Genomic DNA, 15,500 nt, shown 5'->3' with positions numbered 1-15,500 from the left:
GAGTCTTCCTTCACTATACGTTCCAGCAGCCCGACCGGAATTGAAATGGGGTTTAAATAGAGTATAATACATTATACTTATAGTGTATTATACTCTATTTAAACCCCATTTCAATTCCGGTCGGGCTGCTGGAACGTGCTGCATTGCCTCAGCTGCTGCTTAATCTGTAAGTTTTGGGAGAATCCACCAGGAAAGTAGCGGCCCGCGCGCCTAATGGTGCGCGAATTATATAATTATATAACTAAAAATCACAAACAGTAGCAGTACATTCAGGGCAAGTGTGTGTGACATCCCTTGTATCTAAGATGTCTGGCTTAGTTCAGTGCAACACTTGCTTTGCAGCTGTCTTTCGCAGTACCCTTTTCAAACTTGGAAACTGTCCTATCTGTAAACAAATCACTAGCCTACAAGGACAGATCATTTACCTAGGGTCTGTAATCCGTGTTCTTCGGGCAGAAATTAGGTGTCCAGTTCAGCCCCTCTACTCTAGTAAGCCCCCATGCTATCAGCCCCCTTTACCACAAAGATCCTGCAGGAGAAGGGCAGTGTGGACAACCGTGGGATCTGGCAGGGTGAGAGCTGTGAACCATAAACACAAAGCTTTCGCTGTGTCCCTGCACAACAGCTACAGTGCCCTTGCTGACCTTAATAGGGACATTAAGGAGACTGGTAAAGGTATTTGTGAAGATAACTCAAATAAGCAGGGGATTGTGGTCCGAGATGAAGAACTAGATTTTGACAGGGAGAAGTGTGAATCAGGTATTGCACATCAGTCATGCAAGAATAGAAAGGCTCCCAAAAAGAGAAGCTACCTTCTGGTAGGTGATTCAATTATAAGGGATGTAAATTTAGGGAAGGACACAGAGGCTTTGAAAGAGGTCAGGTGTCTTCCAGGTGCTACTGCCAGTAGGGACAAGAAGCGTATTTCTAAAATAATCAAGAATGGCAGCAAGGACTTGGATGTGGAGGCTATTGTACATCTTGGCACTAATGATCTATCCCAAAAAGATGTACTCTCTGTGCAGAATGATTTCCAGAGCTTGGGGAAGGAACTTAGCAGAATAGGCTGTAGGCTTACTTTCTCAGAGGTCTTACCAGTGTATAAGGAGCAAAACGGAAAAGGCCAGCGCATAGCACAATTCAATATGTGGCTAAAGGAGTGGTGTAAAGGGGAAGGCTTTGGATATATTAGTCACGATGTCAGTAGCTGGTCCAATCAAAAGATGTACAAAAGAGATGGTTTGCATCCATCAAAAAAAGGGACTGAGTTACTCGGCTATAAATTCACAGATTTTCTGGAGGGAAATTTAAACTAAACAGCGGGGACAGGGAGTTAATTGACACGGAACAACCCTGTCCCCGGCAATTTAAAAACTATAGGGCTATCAGTGCATGTAGCATAGATGTGTGTGTGGACAAGAATATCAACCTTGCTATCAAGCAAAATGAAGCCTCTAATAGCGAGTGCCACATAAAGTGCACTAACCAAATAGGTGGTAAGACAATAGGGGAACTCAGGCACCACACAGGTTATGTAGAAAGGAAACACAGGGCCACCCACAAAGGACTCAAATGTTTATACACCAATGCACAGAGTATGAACAGCAAACAGGGTGAACTAGAAATTCAGGTTAATGAGGGCAGATACGATATTGTTGCCATTACGGAAACATGGTGGGATGAAACCCACACATGGAACACACAGCTAGAGGGATTTAAATTATTTAAAAGAAACAGACCAAATAAAAGAGGAGGTGGAGTTGCTCTCTATATAAGAAATAACTACATCTCCACAGAAATAGAGCACAACAATGATAAAAACTGTCTTGAATGCATTTGGGTCAATATAAAAGGGAGGGGAAATGACATTGCCATAGGTGTATACTACAGACCACCCAACCAAACAGAGGAAATAGATGAACTTTTTGCTAGTCAGCTAACTAAGGTATGTAGGAAGCACATCACAATAGTAATGGGGGACTTTAACTACCCTGACATCAACTGGGAGACAAACTCCGCACCAAGTGGAAGATCAAACAGGTTCCTGGCAAACCTAGCAGACAACTTTGTCTCCCAAAAAGTAGAGAAGGGAACTAGGGGATTAGCCATTTTGGATCTAATTCTCACTAACAGAGATGAAATGATAGACGGTGTTGAAGCCATAGGAACCCTGGGAGGAAGTGATCATGCAATATTAGAATTCAACATTATATTAGAATTCAACATTATAGAAGCACAAGCAATAGAACACAGTCAAACTAGAGTCTTGGACTTCAAGAGAGTTAATTTCAATAAACTTAGAGAGGGCTTGGGAAGGATTCCATGGATGAGAATCCTCAAGGGGAAAACAACTCAAGAAGCTTGGGAAATTTTGAAAAATGAGATAATAAAAGCACAGTCTAGCACAATACCAACAAAGAGGAAAACAACAGCTCCCAAAAGAAACCAGCATGGCTGCATAAAGAACTCTCTGACAAATTGAAAGATAAAAAGGACAAGTATAGAAAGTGGAAAGAGGGGAACATAACTAAGTCAGAATATCAGCAAATAGCCCGAGCCTGCAAAGATGAAGTGAAGAAAGCCAAGGCTCAAAATGAACTAAGGCTTGCGACCAAAGTCTAAAATAACAAAAAAAGCTTCTTTCAACATTAAAAAACAAGAAAAAAGTGAAGGAAATGAGTGGTCCATTAGTGGGTGGAAGTGGCAAGAAGGTGACAAGCAACAGGGAGAAAGCAGAACTATTTAACTCATTTTTTGCATCTGTCTTTACACAAAGGGAAAAAACAGACCAACCTTTCAAAAATAGTGCCATAAAAAACAAAACAGAAACACAAATTAAGATAGGCAAGAAAATGGTTAGTGAGCACCTGTCCAGCCTAGATGAGTTCAAATCGCCAGGACCAGATGGATTACATCCCAGAGTTCTCAAGGAACTGGCATATGTGATATCGGAGCCACTGAACTATATTTTTCAAAGATCCTGGAACACAGGGGAACTACCAGAGGACTGGAAAAGAGCTGATGTCGTTCCCATCCTCAAAAAAGGAAAAAAAATGGATCCAGGAAATTACAGACCTATCAGCCTGACCTCAATACCTGGGAAGATCCTGGAAAAGATAATCAAACAACGAATCAACGAACACCTAGAGGCAACAAAGTCATTACTAAAAGCCAACATGGGTTTGTCAAAAATAGATCATGCCAGACAAATCTTATTGCATTCTTTGACCAAGTGACAAAATTAGTGGATCAGAGGAATGCTGTGGACATAATTTACTTGGACTTCAGTAAGGCATATGATAAAGTAGATCACAACCTACTACTTGACAAGATAGAAAAATGTGGGGTAGACAGAACCACCACCAGATGGATCCGTAGCTGGCTGACCGGCCGTACTCAGCGAGTGGTCCTCAATGGAACTGCATCTATATGGAGGGAAGTGTGTAGTGGGGTGCCCCAGGGCTCTGTTCTGGGCCCATTACTCTTCAACATCTTCATCAACGATTTGGATGAAGGGATAGATGGGGAACTCATCAAATTTGCAGACGACACCAAGCTGGCAGGAATAGCCAACACTCCAGAAGACAGGCTTAAGATACAGAAGGATCTGGAAAGACTTGAACACTGGGCACTAACTAACAAAATGAAATTCAATGGTGAAAAAAGCAAGATTCTACATTTAGGCAAGAAAAACCAAATGCACAAGTACAGCATAAGTGGCACCATGCTCAATAGTAGTAACTGTGAGAGGGACCTCGGAGTCCTAGTAGATAATCACCTAAATATGAGCCAGCAGTGTGCTGCAGCTGCCAAAAAGGCCAACACAGTGCTAGGCTGCATTAACAGAGGGATAGAATCAAGATCACGTGAAGTATTAATACCAATCTTCAATGCCTTGGTAAGGCCACACTTGGAATACTGCATCCAGTTTTGGTCACCACGATGTAAAAAAGATGTTGAGACTCTAGAAAGCGTACAGAGAAGAGCAACAAAGATGATTAGGGGACTGGAGGCTAAAACATATAAGGAACGGTTGCTAGAATTGGGTATGTCTAGTTTAACGAAGAGAAGGACAAGGTGGGACATGATAGCAGTATTCCAATATCTCAGTGGCTGCCATAAAGAAGAGGGAATTAAGCTATTTTCCAAAGCACCTGAAGGCAGGACAAGAAGCAACGGGTTGAAACTAATCAAGGAGAGAAGCAAACTAGAACTAAGGAGAAACTTCCTGACAGTGAGAACAATTAATCAGTGGAACAGCTTGCCTCCAGAAGCAGTAAATGCTCCAACACTGGAAGTTTTTAAGAAGAGACTGGACAGCCACTTTTCCGAAAGGGTGTAGGGTTTCCTGCCTGAGCAGGGGGTTGGACTAGATGACCTCCAAGGTCCCTTCCAACTTTACTAATATGAATATGAATATATTTGGGATCCTGCGGTCAGGAGCTTGGACCTGTTAGGCACCTTGTGCTCCTGCCCTGTGCCGAAATCACCGAGGATCATCTTTTGTAAGGATGTGGGGGTTCTACCAAAATAAACTTCCAATGAAGTTTTTTGTGCTTTATATAACAAATGTTTTAGATTTCTCTCTCTCCCTCTCTCATTATCTATCTCACCTATTAATCATCTATATCAGACATGTCAAACACAATGCCCAGGGGCCGGATGCGGCCCGCACAGTGGTTTCATGTGGCCCACGAAGCCATCCTGGAAACAGTGAGGGAGCCCGCTGTCTTGGCCCCAGCCGGCTGGGAGCCAATGTACCATTTTGTGGTGGCCATCTTGGTACTTGCCCCAGTGGACCATGCCTTGGCACTTGCCCCCGTCCCACCCCCTTCTGCCAGAGACCCTCAGATCTGTCCCAGTCCTGCCCAGACCCCCACAGGCACCCTTGACGCGACTGGTGTAGAATTGGGCACGCCCACCCAGTAGGCCACACCCACTCTGGCCACACCCACCCAGCCCCCCCCCAGCAACTGCAATGCTGATGCGGCCCTCAGTGAAATTGAATTTGACACCCAATCTATATTGAATCTGTCCAGTAACCTTTTCTGCTGTACCTTGGGGAAAAAATGCCATGGACTTACCTGGCTACAGGAGGGCAGCATTCCCTGTTTTGCCCTCCTCGGTGCCCTATTAGAAATGAAATTTTAGCTTCTGCAATTATCTTTTGTATTCCCAGCAGCCTCTTCTGTGGCTGCTTTGAGCTTCCATCAAAGGAAGGAAATGAAAGAATAAAAATAAGCCACTTCAGGGCTTCTTTGCTAAACGTTACAGCACACACTGGCCACAAGAGGGCAGACTTTGCTGCTTTGACTAAACTCAGTTTTATACGTGTTTGCTTATTATGTATATTCCTTTATCAAAGGTGTACTCTGAGTGCCCCTAGGAGTCAGCAACCTGCGGCTCTGGAGCCGCATATGGCTCTTTGAGCCTTCCCCTGCGGCTCCCAGCCTCCTCTGCAGACAGAGAGAGAGGCACTTGTGCTTCCCCCCTCCTCTCTCTCTCTCTCTCTCTCTCTCTCTCTCTCTCTCTCTCTCTGTGTGTGTGTGTGTGTGTGTAAAAAAGAGAGTGGACTCACAGTGTTCTCCGACGAGCTAAAAAGCTTACTGGATGGCACTCCTCCTTTTGCTGCGTCTCTGCAGGAAGCAGGAAGGGCAGGAGAGAGCTAGCTAGCCCAGCTATGCTGACTCAGGAATTCTGAGAGTAGAAGTCCATGAGTCATAAAAGATGTTTTCGGTTGTAAATGGGTCCAAGTGGCTCTTCGAGTGTTTTGGGTTACCTACTCCTAGGGCCTAAGAAAAAAGCACTGAGTTGTAGGAATCATAACAAATCACCAGAATTCTTGATCGGTTTAATTTCCTGCTTTTACCAGCTGGTCTTGGGGTGAAGAGAATCAAATCCTGCCACAAGACCTCCCAGTTGCTATTGGCACAGCCTTCTCAAAACAACACAACTCCATATTTTGAGCTGGAGCACAGGCTTGAACCAGAGGAGCCGGTCAAATTTCCCCCGAACCCTGAATTAACCACAAAACAACGGCTAAAAGGAGAATAGTTTCTCCTTTCTGTTATGTTTTTCCTTCTAAACAGTAGAAGAAAATACAGTGAGCAATTGCTTTGGGAGATCAACAATAACAACAATAGAGTTGGAAGGTCTTGTAGTCCAGCAGGAAAGCCTATAGTACCACTTCAGACAAATGGTTGTCAAGTCTCTTCTTAAAAACCTGAGGCCCTACTCTTTCCTTGCCCAAAAGAGGGCAAAAAAGTCAGGCTTTCCCAAGATATGAAAGACTATGTTGTTATTTTAGGGGCAAAGTCATCAGAACGCAGCCTTAGGCAGGAATAGCAGCCACACAAGGAAATCAACCTTACCTGCCAACTTCCAGTCACACATGCGCAGTAGTCCTCCACTGTCTTACACACCGACCTCCCCGGGATGGCCAACTTCCTGTCCGTTTCTGTGGCCGTCCTTCCACTTCCATTCAGAACGACCTTCTCGGCATGGCCGACTTCCTGTCCCTAAGCAGGCGGCTGGATGCCGGTACGAGAGACTAGGAGGCTGGGTCTCTTTGTGCCCTTTCCACTTCAGAGGGAGAAAAACAAGAGGCCAAATTGGGAACATAGAGATACAGTTCATATGTTGGAAACATAAATTTCAGGGATTCTTTCTCAGGCTTAGTTGCCCCATTTGCATTTGTAAAAGGGCCCCTGGGCCCCGTTTTACAGCCGGAGAGGGCAAGACAGGTTCAGGGAACAGAACAGTCGGGATTTTGAGGTTATTCTTTTGCATCTGTATTATTAGAAGCCTTGATATTGATAATTATAGAGCAGGGCTTTTCAACCAGTGGTATGTGTACCACTTGTGGTACTTTGCCACATGGCCTGTAGACCGTGATTGCAAGTCAAGTGTAGCAGGGAAGGGGAATGAGCCTATCATGGCTTATTAATATTAATAAGGTTTTAATAATAAAGAATAATCATCATCTTAAAACGCCATTAAAGAGGTTTATTTATTTTTGTGGCTGCAGTATCTGATTTGACAGAGTTTTCTGTCCCTTGGCTATAGGATGGAGGCCATTAAAAAAAGCCTACCATGGACTCCAAGCTAAAGCTATGAGACGGGAAAGTGTGCCCTCTTCTGGTCAAAAACGGGTATTGTGGCCACCAAAAGAAATAAACCTTTTTAATGGCATTTTAAATTCTCTATCTTTATTAACAGTATTAACACCTTATTAATAGGGCCAGGGGAGGCCCGTTTGCTGCAACGCAGGCGCGGAAGAAGAAATCTGCTTCAAAAGCCTTAAATCTAGTTAAGGAGGACTATGATGCCCTATTAATATTAATAAGGTTTTAATAATAAAGAATAACCTTAAAATGCCATTGAAAAGGTTTTTTTTAATTTTTATTTTTAACCAACAAAACAGAACAAAGCAAAATATAACACACATACACATACAATATATACTCCTTTTTTTTACAGCAATTACGTAACGGTAATCTAATATTTACATTTCCCCCTTATTCTTCTTTAGAATATTTGTCCTTATAGCCCCATTATTTCTTATTTACATTTTTCTTCCTACATGTTCTACTTCTTACTAAGAATAATTCATATTATTATACATTATTATAGACATATTTTCACTTTTGACCTTTATTTATTCTCCTCTATTGAAAAGTTTTTTAATGGCTCCTCTACCTGCTTCAATCACAGGATGGCACTGTTTTTTGACCCTTAATACCATTCAATAACTTCAATAGATCAATAATAATAATCTTAAAATCATATTAAAAGGATTTATTTCCTTTTGTGACTGCTATTCCTTCTTTAACCGTAGGACTCAATTCTTCCCAGAGGGCTTGACCGCTTTAGTCTCAATAAATAACTTCCCCTCTCCCAGGAAACAGGCGATGGGAGCATAAGGGGGGCTCCTGTGGACTTTCCTCACTGTTTTTAAATATCCCTAGGCTACACCCAACCTAAGCAAAGCAGCTACCAACAGAATAAGAGACGTGGAGTTCCAGCTAGAACTTAACAGAATCTCTCTCTGCAGCAAGAAAATGGATTAAATGGGGTGTGTGGGGACCAGCAAGGTATCTGAAAGACCTGAGCTTTCCTAAGAGAGGAATCCTACCTCCTGCTATTTCCCACCAAAACTGCAATATTTAGAGGAGCGGGGGTAATCGCAACCTCCCACCGTGTTTCCCACTGCCTCTTGCGGTTTTTACTGGGCTCCCAACCTTCCTCCAGTTCCATCCCTGTCTTTTTAAAAGGAAAAGCCTTAATCTCACTGAAGCTGGCAAAAAAGGGGGGGAAAAATCCTCAAGAACAACTTATCTGTTTCCCCCCCCCCCCGTTCCTTCTTAACAGCCACAGAAAGGGGGGGGTCACCCATTTGGCAGAGGGAGCGTGACCTCCTTTCTCCACTGCCTTTTCCAAAAAGGCTGAAGCTTTCATCCGGCAGGCGTCCCCACCCTTCCTCCCCACCCTTCCTCCTGGCCGCTACATCAGTCGATGCAGCTGTGACTGGGGGAAGTTAGCAAAATTGCAAGCCGGACTCTGCAAAGACCCGGGTCTCCTGCTTCCCCCAGAGAGACCTGCTTTACCTTTCTCTTACCTCTGGGCGGTGGGTGGGCTGTTTACGGCAACCTGGAGAGGAAAGGAAGAAATCTCCTACCCTTCCTAACCCTGACTTGTTTTGGACAAAGGTCTACAAAGTTAGATGGACGGCGAACAAAATAATAAAAGCCATTCATTAGTTGCGACTTCTCACGTCTCATCCCTTTTATCCATCCTTTAAATGATAAACCTAGAAGGGAACGATAGGTTATACACATTTTCAAAATAAACTGCATTTATTTTTATATTGATCGTTTCTTAATAAAAATGCACACAATTTCAAATAGAGATGTGATATTGCGCCTATATTAATACAGAGGGATCTCTAAGAAATATAGTTTAGAAACATCAAACCTAAATACAAACCTACATACGTACGATCTCCTTAAAGAAATAGCAGGGCAGGACAAGGGAAATAAGCCTTTTGAATGGGGTTTTCAAGGCTTACCTCGTTGATCGGACGTGGAGTCCGCCCTGCCCAGAAGGTCCCCGAAAAAAAGGAAGTGGAAGGACGATTAAGAAGGACGGACCGGAAGTCGGCCATATTGGGAAGGTCGCAATTCAACGACCCTGGAGGACGGCGAATTTGCGCGGACAGGAAGTCGGACATGCTGAGGAGGTCTACCCGAAAGGAAGTAGGGGGAAAGATTAAGAACGAAGCGACGGAAGTCGGACATGATGGAAAGGTCCTTTTACCGCAGCACCTGGGGGACGGCCGATACCGACGGACAGGAAGCCCGCCGTCCAGAGAGGGCCTCTCGCAGATTACTCGTCAAGAACCAGCCGGCGGACACGCGCAGAAGGTCGAGGGAAGCGGCCCGTCCCTTTCGGAGGAGCATAGAGTGGCGACCCTTTGGCTGACGCTCTGCGCTTTGGGGCTTAGCTTCTCGGTGTCCCGATCCTGGGCAAGTGGCCTACGACGGCCTCCCTGGTAAGGCTATGGGACGGGAAACACTGCCCTCCTGTGGTCAAAAACGGGTACTGCTGCCGCCCAAAGAAATAAATACTTTTGAATAGCATTTGAAGCTTACTCTTCTCTATTTTTATTCTTAACGCCTTATGATTAATATTAACGTGGCGACGGGGGGGCCCGGTCGGTGCCACACGGGCGCAGAAGAAATCCTGGTTCCAATCTTAAACCGAGTTAAGGCCTATTGTGGCTTATTCATATTAAGAAGGTTTTAATAATCAAGAATAATCATCTTAAAGAGGTTTATTTATTTTTCTGGCCGCAGTATCTGATTTGACCAGTTTTCCGTCCCTTAGCAGGGCTGGCTCAGGAATTCTGGGAGTTGAAGTCCACCAGTCATCAAAGAGCCAAGGTTGCCTTACCCCTGCCTTAGCTATAGGATGGAGGCCATTAAAAAGGCCTAGGATGGACTCCAAGCCAAAGCTATGGGACAGAAAACTGTGCCCTCCTGGGGTCAAAAATGGGTGTTGCGGCCACCCAAAGAAATAAACCTTTTTAATGGCATTTTAAAATGACCGTATTCTCTATCTTTATTAACGGTATTAACACCTTAGTAATAGACGAAGGCCTACCAAGTTAGATGGACGGCGAACAAATTAATAAATGCCATTAGTTGCAACTTCTCACGTCTCATCCCTTTTATCCATCCTTTAAATGATAAACCTATAAGGGAATGATAGGTTATATACTTTTTCAAAATAAACTACATTTATTTTTATATTGATCGTTTCGTAATAAAAATACACAATATTTCAAATAGATATTTGATATTGCGCTTATATTAATACATAGGTATCTCTAAGAAATATAGTTTAGAAACACCAAGCCCAAATACAAACCTACATACGTACGATCTCCTTAAAGAAAAAGAAGGGCAGGACAAACAAAACTATTCTTGAATAAAAACATCTGGGTTTGCTTGAAGGGGGCGAGCGGGGTGCACTTTTAGGAGCAACCTCTTAAGGTGTAACACAGGGAAGCGCGATACGACTGGATCATGGAGAAAGCTAGGGAGTTCCAGAAAAACATCTACTTCTGCTTCATTGACTATGCTAAAGCCTTTCATTGTGTGGATCACAACAAATTGTGGCAAGTTCTTAAAGAGATGGGAATACCAGACCATCTTATTTGTCTCTTGAGAAACCTATATGCGGGTCAAGAAGCAACAGTGAGAACTGGACACGGAACCACGGATGGGTTCAAAATTGGAAAAGGAGTCCGGCAAGGCTGTATACTGTCGCCCTGCCTATTTAACTTATATGCAGAGCACATCATGAGAAAGGCAGGGCTAGATGAAACAAAAGTTGGAATTAAGATTGCCGGGAGAAATATCAACAACCTAAGATATGCAGATGATACCACTCTAAGGGCAGAAAGTGAAGAGGAACTAAGGAGCCTCTTGATGCGGGTGAAGAAGGAGAGTGCAAACGTTGGCTTGAAACTCAACATTAAGAAAACCAAAATCATGGCATCCGGCCCACTCAATTCCTGGCAAATAGATGGGGAAGAAATGGAGGTGGTGACAGATTTTATTTTTCTGGGCTCCAAGATCACCTCAGATGGGGACTGCAGCCAAGAAATTAAAAGACGCTTGCTCCTGGGAAGGAAAGCTATGGCAAATCTAGACAGCGTACTAAAAAGCAGAGACATCACCCTGCCAAGAAAAGTGCGTATAGTCCAGGCCATGGTCTGCCCAGTTGCAATGTATGGCCGTGAAAGTTGGACCATAAGAAAGGCTGAGCGCCAAAGAATTGAGGCCTTCGAACTATGGTGTTGGAGAAGACTCTTGCGAGTCCCTTGGACTGCAAGGCGTTCAAACCGGTCAGTCCTAGAAGAGATCAACCCCGACTGCTCTTTAGAAGGCCAGATCCTGAAGTTGAAACTCAAATACTTTGGCCACCTAATGAGAAGGAAGGACTCACTGGAGAAGCGCCTAATGCTGGGAAAGATTGAGGGCAATAGAAGAAGGGGACGACAGAGAATGAGGTGGTTGGATGGAGTCACTGAAGCAGTAGGTGTGAACTTAAATGGACTCCAGAAGAAGGGTAGAGGACAGGAAGACCTGGAGGAACATGGTCCACGCGGTCGCGATGGGTCAGACACGACTTCGCAATTAACAACAACAACAAAAGAAATAAACCTTTTTAATGGCATTTTAAAATGACGGTACTCTCTATCTTTATTAACGGTATTAACACCTTATTAATAGGGCCCATTGGAGGAAAATTCCACGTGTGGTCTCCTGCTTCAGCAGGCGGCTGGACTAGAAGACCTCCAAGGTCCCTTCCAGCTGTATTCTGACAGAATTTTCCTCCAATGGGATTTTCCCATGTATTTTACCAGGAAACATACATAGGGCAGCCTAGAAAAGTCAGTGCCCTCTTAACCATACGCAAGCACTCCTAGTTTGTTGGCGATGTCCATTTTGCTCTAGGAGTTCACGGTGACGTAACCCTAACCCTAAGTGGAATTTTCCTCCAATGGGATTTTCCCATGTATTTTACCAGGAAACATAGATAGGGCAGCCTAGAAAAGTCAGTGCCCTCCTAACCATACCCAAGCACTCCGAGTTTGTTGGCGATGTCCATTTTGCTCTAGGAGTTCATGGTGACGTAACCCTAACCCTAAGTGGAATTTTCCTCCAATGGGATTTTCCCATGTATTTTACCAGGAAACATAGATAGGGCAGCCTAGAAAAGTCAGTGCCCTCCTAACCATACCCAAGCACTCCCCGAGTTTGTTGCGATGTCCATTTTGCTCTAGGAGTTCACGGTGACGTAACCCTAACCCTAAGTGGAATTTTCCTCCAATGGGATTTTCCCATGTATTTTACCAGGAAACATACATAGGGCAGCCTAGAAAAGTCAGTGCACTCCTAACCATACCCAGCACTCCGAGTTTGTTGGCGATGTCCATTTTGCTCTAGGAGTTCACGGTGACGTAACCCTAACCCTAAGTGGAATTTTCCTCCAATGGGATTTTCCCATGTATTTTACCAGGAAACATACAAGGGCAGCCTAGAAAAGTCAGTGCCCTCCTAACCATACCCAAGCACTCTGAGTTTGTTGGCGATGTCCATTTTGCTCTAGGATTCAGGTGACGTAACCCTAACCCTAAGTGGAATTTTCCTCCAATGGGATTTTTCCATTTATTTTACCAGGAAACATAGATAGGGCAGCCTAGAAAAGTCAGTGCCCTCCTAACCATACCCAAGCACTCCGAGTTTGTTGGCGATTTCCATTCTGCTCTAGGAGTTCACGGTGACGTAACCCTAACCCTAAGTGGAATTTTCCTCCAATGGGATTTTCCCATGTATTTTACTAGGAAACATAGATAAGGTAGCCTAGAAAAGTCAGTGCCCTCCTAACAATACCCAAGCACTCCGAGTTTGTTGGCGATTTTTGTTTCTTCTGCCATCAAAGTGCTTCATAAAACGCTAACGCTGTAATCTACAAACCACATTAACGCAATTGAAATCGCTCTTAAAATTACACCAGAGGATTGCTCAGAAATCAAAAGCTCGGCCAAAGAGATGCGTTCTTACCTTGTCCCTAAATACCCGGAAAGCGGGGCCCGTGAGGATCACCCAAAGATGCTGTCGCACGGCCTGCCTGGTGTGCCAGAAAAGGCCCTTTCCGGTAGACTGCCAAGCTCTGCTAGCGGGAAGGCCCTTGGAGAGGTCCCTCCCGCTATTTCCCACCAAAAACTGCAATATTGAGAGGAGCGGTGGCCATCGCAACCTCCCACCCTGTTTCCCGCTTCCTCTTGGGGTTTTTACTGGGCTCCCAACCTTACTCCATTTCCATCCGTGTCTCTTTAAAAGGAAAAGCCTTAACCTCACTGAAAGTGGCAAAAAAGGGGGGGGGGGAATCCTCAAGGACAACTTACCTGTTTCCCCCCTGTTCCTTCTTAACAGCCACAGCAAGGGGTGGGGGGTCACCCATCCGGCGGAGGCTCTAGGCTGGAAATCCAGGGAGCGTGACCTCCTTTCTCCACTGCCTTTTCCAAAAAGGCTGAAGCTTTCATCTGGCAGGCGTCCCCACCCTTCCTCCTGGCCGCTACATCAGTCGATGCAGTTGTGACTGGGGGAAGTTAGCAAAATTGCAAGCCGGACTCTGCAAAGACCCGGGTCTCCTGCTTCCCCCAGAGAGACCTGCTTTACCTTTCTCTTACCTCTGGGCGGGGGGTGGGCTGTTTACGGCAACCTGGAGAGGAAAGGAAGAAATCTCCTACCCTTCCTAACCCTGACTTGTTTTGGACGAAGGTCTACAAAGTTAGATGGACGGCGACCAAAATAATAAAAGCCATTAGTTGCGACTTCTCACGTCTCATCCCTTTTATCCATCCTTTAAATGATAAACCTAGAAGGGAACGATAGGTTATACACATTTTTAAAATAAACTGCATTTATTTTTACATTGATCGTTTCTTAATAAAAATGCACACAATTTCAAATAGAGATTTGATATTGAGTCTATATTAATACAGAGGGATCTCTAAGAAATATAGTTTAGAAACATCAAACCTAAATACAAACCTACATACGTACGATCTCCTTAAAGAAATAGCAGGGCAGGACAAACAAAACTATTCTTGAATAAAAACACCTGGATTTGCTTGAAGGGGGCGAGCGGGGTGCACTTTTAGGAGCAAACTCTTAAGGTGTAACACAGGGAAGCGCGATACGACTGGTTCTTCTACATCCGGGACTCGGGCGCTGGGAAAACACCATTCAACGGCTGCCTTGCTTGGCAGCCTTCGAGGAGACCCCCGAGACGGGTCGGAACCCCCTTCCCGATCCGGACGCCAAAAGCATGGAGCGTGTCCCGCCGGCCCCGCCTCTAAAAAGGAGCTAAAAAGAAGCCGCGGCTGAGCTCGCGTAAACCACCCCGAAGTGTGTTGTTAAAACAAGCTAACTTCGTCTCTACGTTCCCAATTGAGCCCCTATAGCTGAAAGGGAAAGAGCGCAAAGAGACCAGGTCTCGCAACCTCCGGCGCCGCCGCCGCCACCGGTTCTCGGTCGCATTTTTACAGACACCGGCGGCGAAAGGCCAGGAACGGCCCGGCGGACATCTTAGGGGAGAGGACCAAACGAGTGGCCGGGGAGGAGGCGGGGGAGGGGGAAGGTGGGGATTCCCCGCTAACTAGGTAACAGAGAAAGCCGGTATCTTTCTGGAATCAGGAAATGCGGGGATGGCTCGGCTCACCTGAGGCAGTAGCAGGCTTCCTTTTTTCCTTCCTGAGGCCTCGCCGGTAGACGTGCGCTCCGTCACCGTAGTGCAGAAAAGAGCACGGGAAAAAGCAGGGAACGGACAGGAAGTTGGGGACGGCCTCGGCGGATGGACAGGAACTCGGCCGTACTGGGAACGTCGTCGTCGTCGTCGATGGTCATGCTACGGGACGGAAAAGTGTGCCCTCCTGTGGTCAAAAACGGGTACTGCGGTCGCCGAAAAAAATAAAGCTTTTAAATGGGATTTTAAGGCTATTTATTTTCCCCCCGTCTTTATTAGTAGCCTCTTATTAATATTAATAGGGCGACGGGAGGCTCTTTTGCCATTTTCAAAGGTTTATTTCTTTTGGTGGCTGCTATACCCGGCTTGGCCACGGGATGGCACTGTTTTCCCTCCCTTAGCGATAGCGGCATTGAGGCCGTGGAAAAGGCCTACGCTGGTAAATGCTATGGGACGGGTATTGCGGCCGCCAAGGGAAATAAGCCTTTTGAATGGGGTTTTCAAGGCTTACCTAGTTGATCGGACGTGGAGTCCGCCCTGCCCAGAAGGTCCCCGAAAAAAAGGAAGTGGAAGGACGATTAAGAAGGACGGACCGGAAGTCGGCCATATTGGAAAGGTCGCAATTCAACGACCCTGGAGGACGGCGAATTTGCGCGGACAGGAAGTCGGACATGCTGAGG

The 15,500-nt window shown here is 45.3% G+C and overlaps 1 long non-coding RNA gene across 5 annotated transcripts; it reads right to left on the bottom strand.

Moving 5' to 3' along the window:
* Positions 1 to 5,551: 5,551 nt before the first annotated feature.
* LOC120297048 lies at positions 5,552 to 14,858 on the bottom strand. Of its 5 annotated transcripts, none has more exons than XR_005553669.1 (3): positions 14,797 to 14,858; positions 6,372 to 6,582; positions 5,552 to 5,792 (listed from the first exon to the last, which is right to left on the bottom strand). It is a non-coding gene; the product is annotated as an uncharacterized LOC120297048 (long non-coding RNA). The 5 variants fall into 5 exon arrangements; XR_005553670.1 differs by lacking the exon at positions 14,797 to 14,858 and adding an exon at positions 14,197 to 14,234; XR_005553671.1 differs by lacking the exon at positions 14,797 to 14,858 and adding an exon at positions 10,429 to 10,457.
* Between the last annotated feature and the right edge of the window lie 642 nt (positions 14,859 to 15,500).

The sequence above is a fragment of the Crotalus tigris genome, unplaced genomic scaffold, assembly GCF_016545835.1.
Source record: "Crotalus tigris isolate CLP2741 ecotype Arizona unplaced genomic scaffold, ASM1654583v1 scf7180000022836.19586, whole genome shotgun sequence".
NCBI classification, from domain to species: domain Eukaryota; kingdom Metazoa; phylum Chordata; class Lepidosauria; order Squamata; family Viperidae; genus Crotalus; species Crotalus tigris.
The sequence above is the reverse complement of the archived record's forward strand: the minus strand, read 5'-3'. Positions and strand labels throughout refer to the sequence as shown.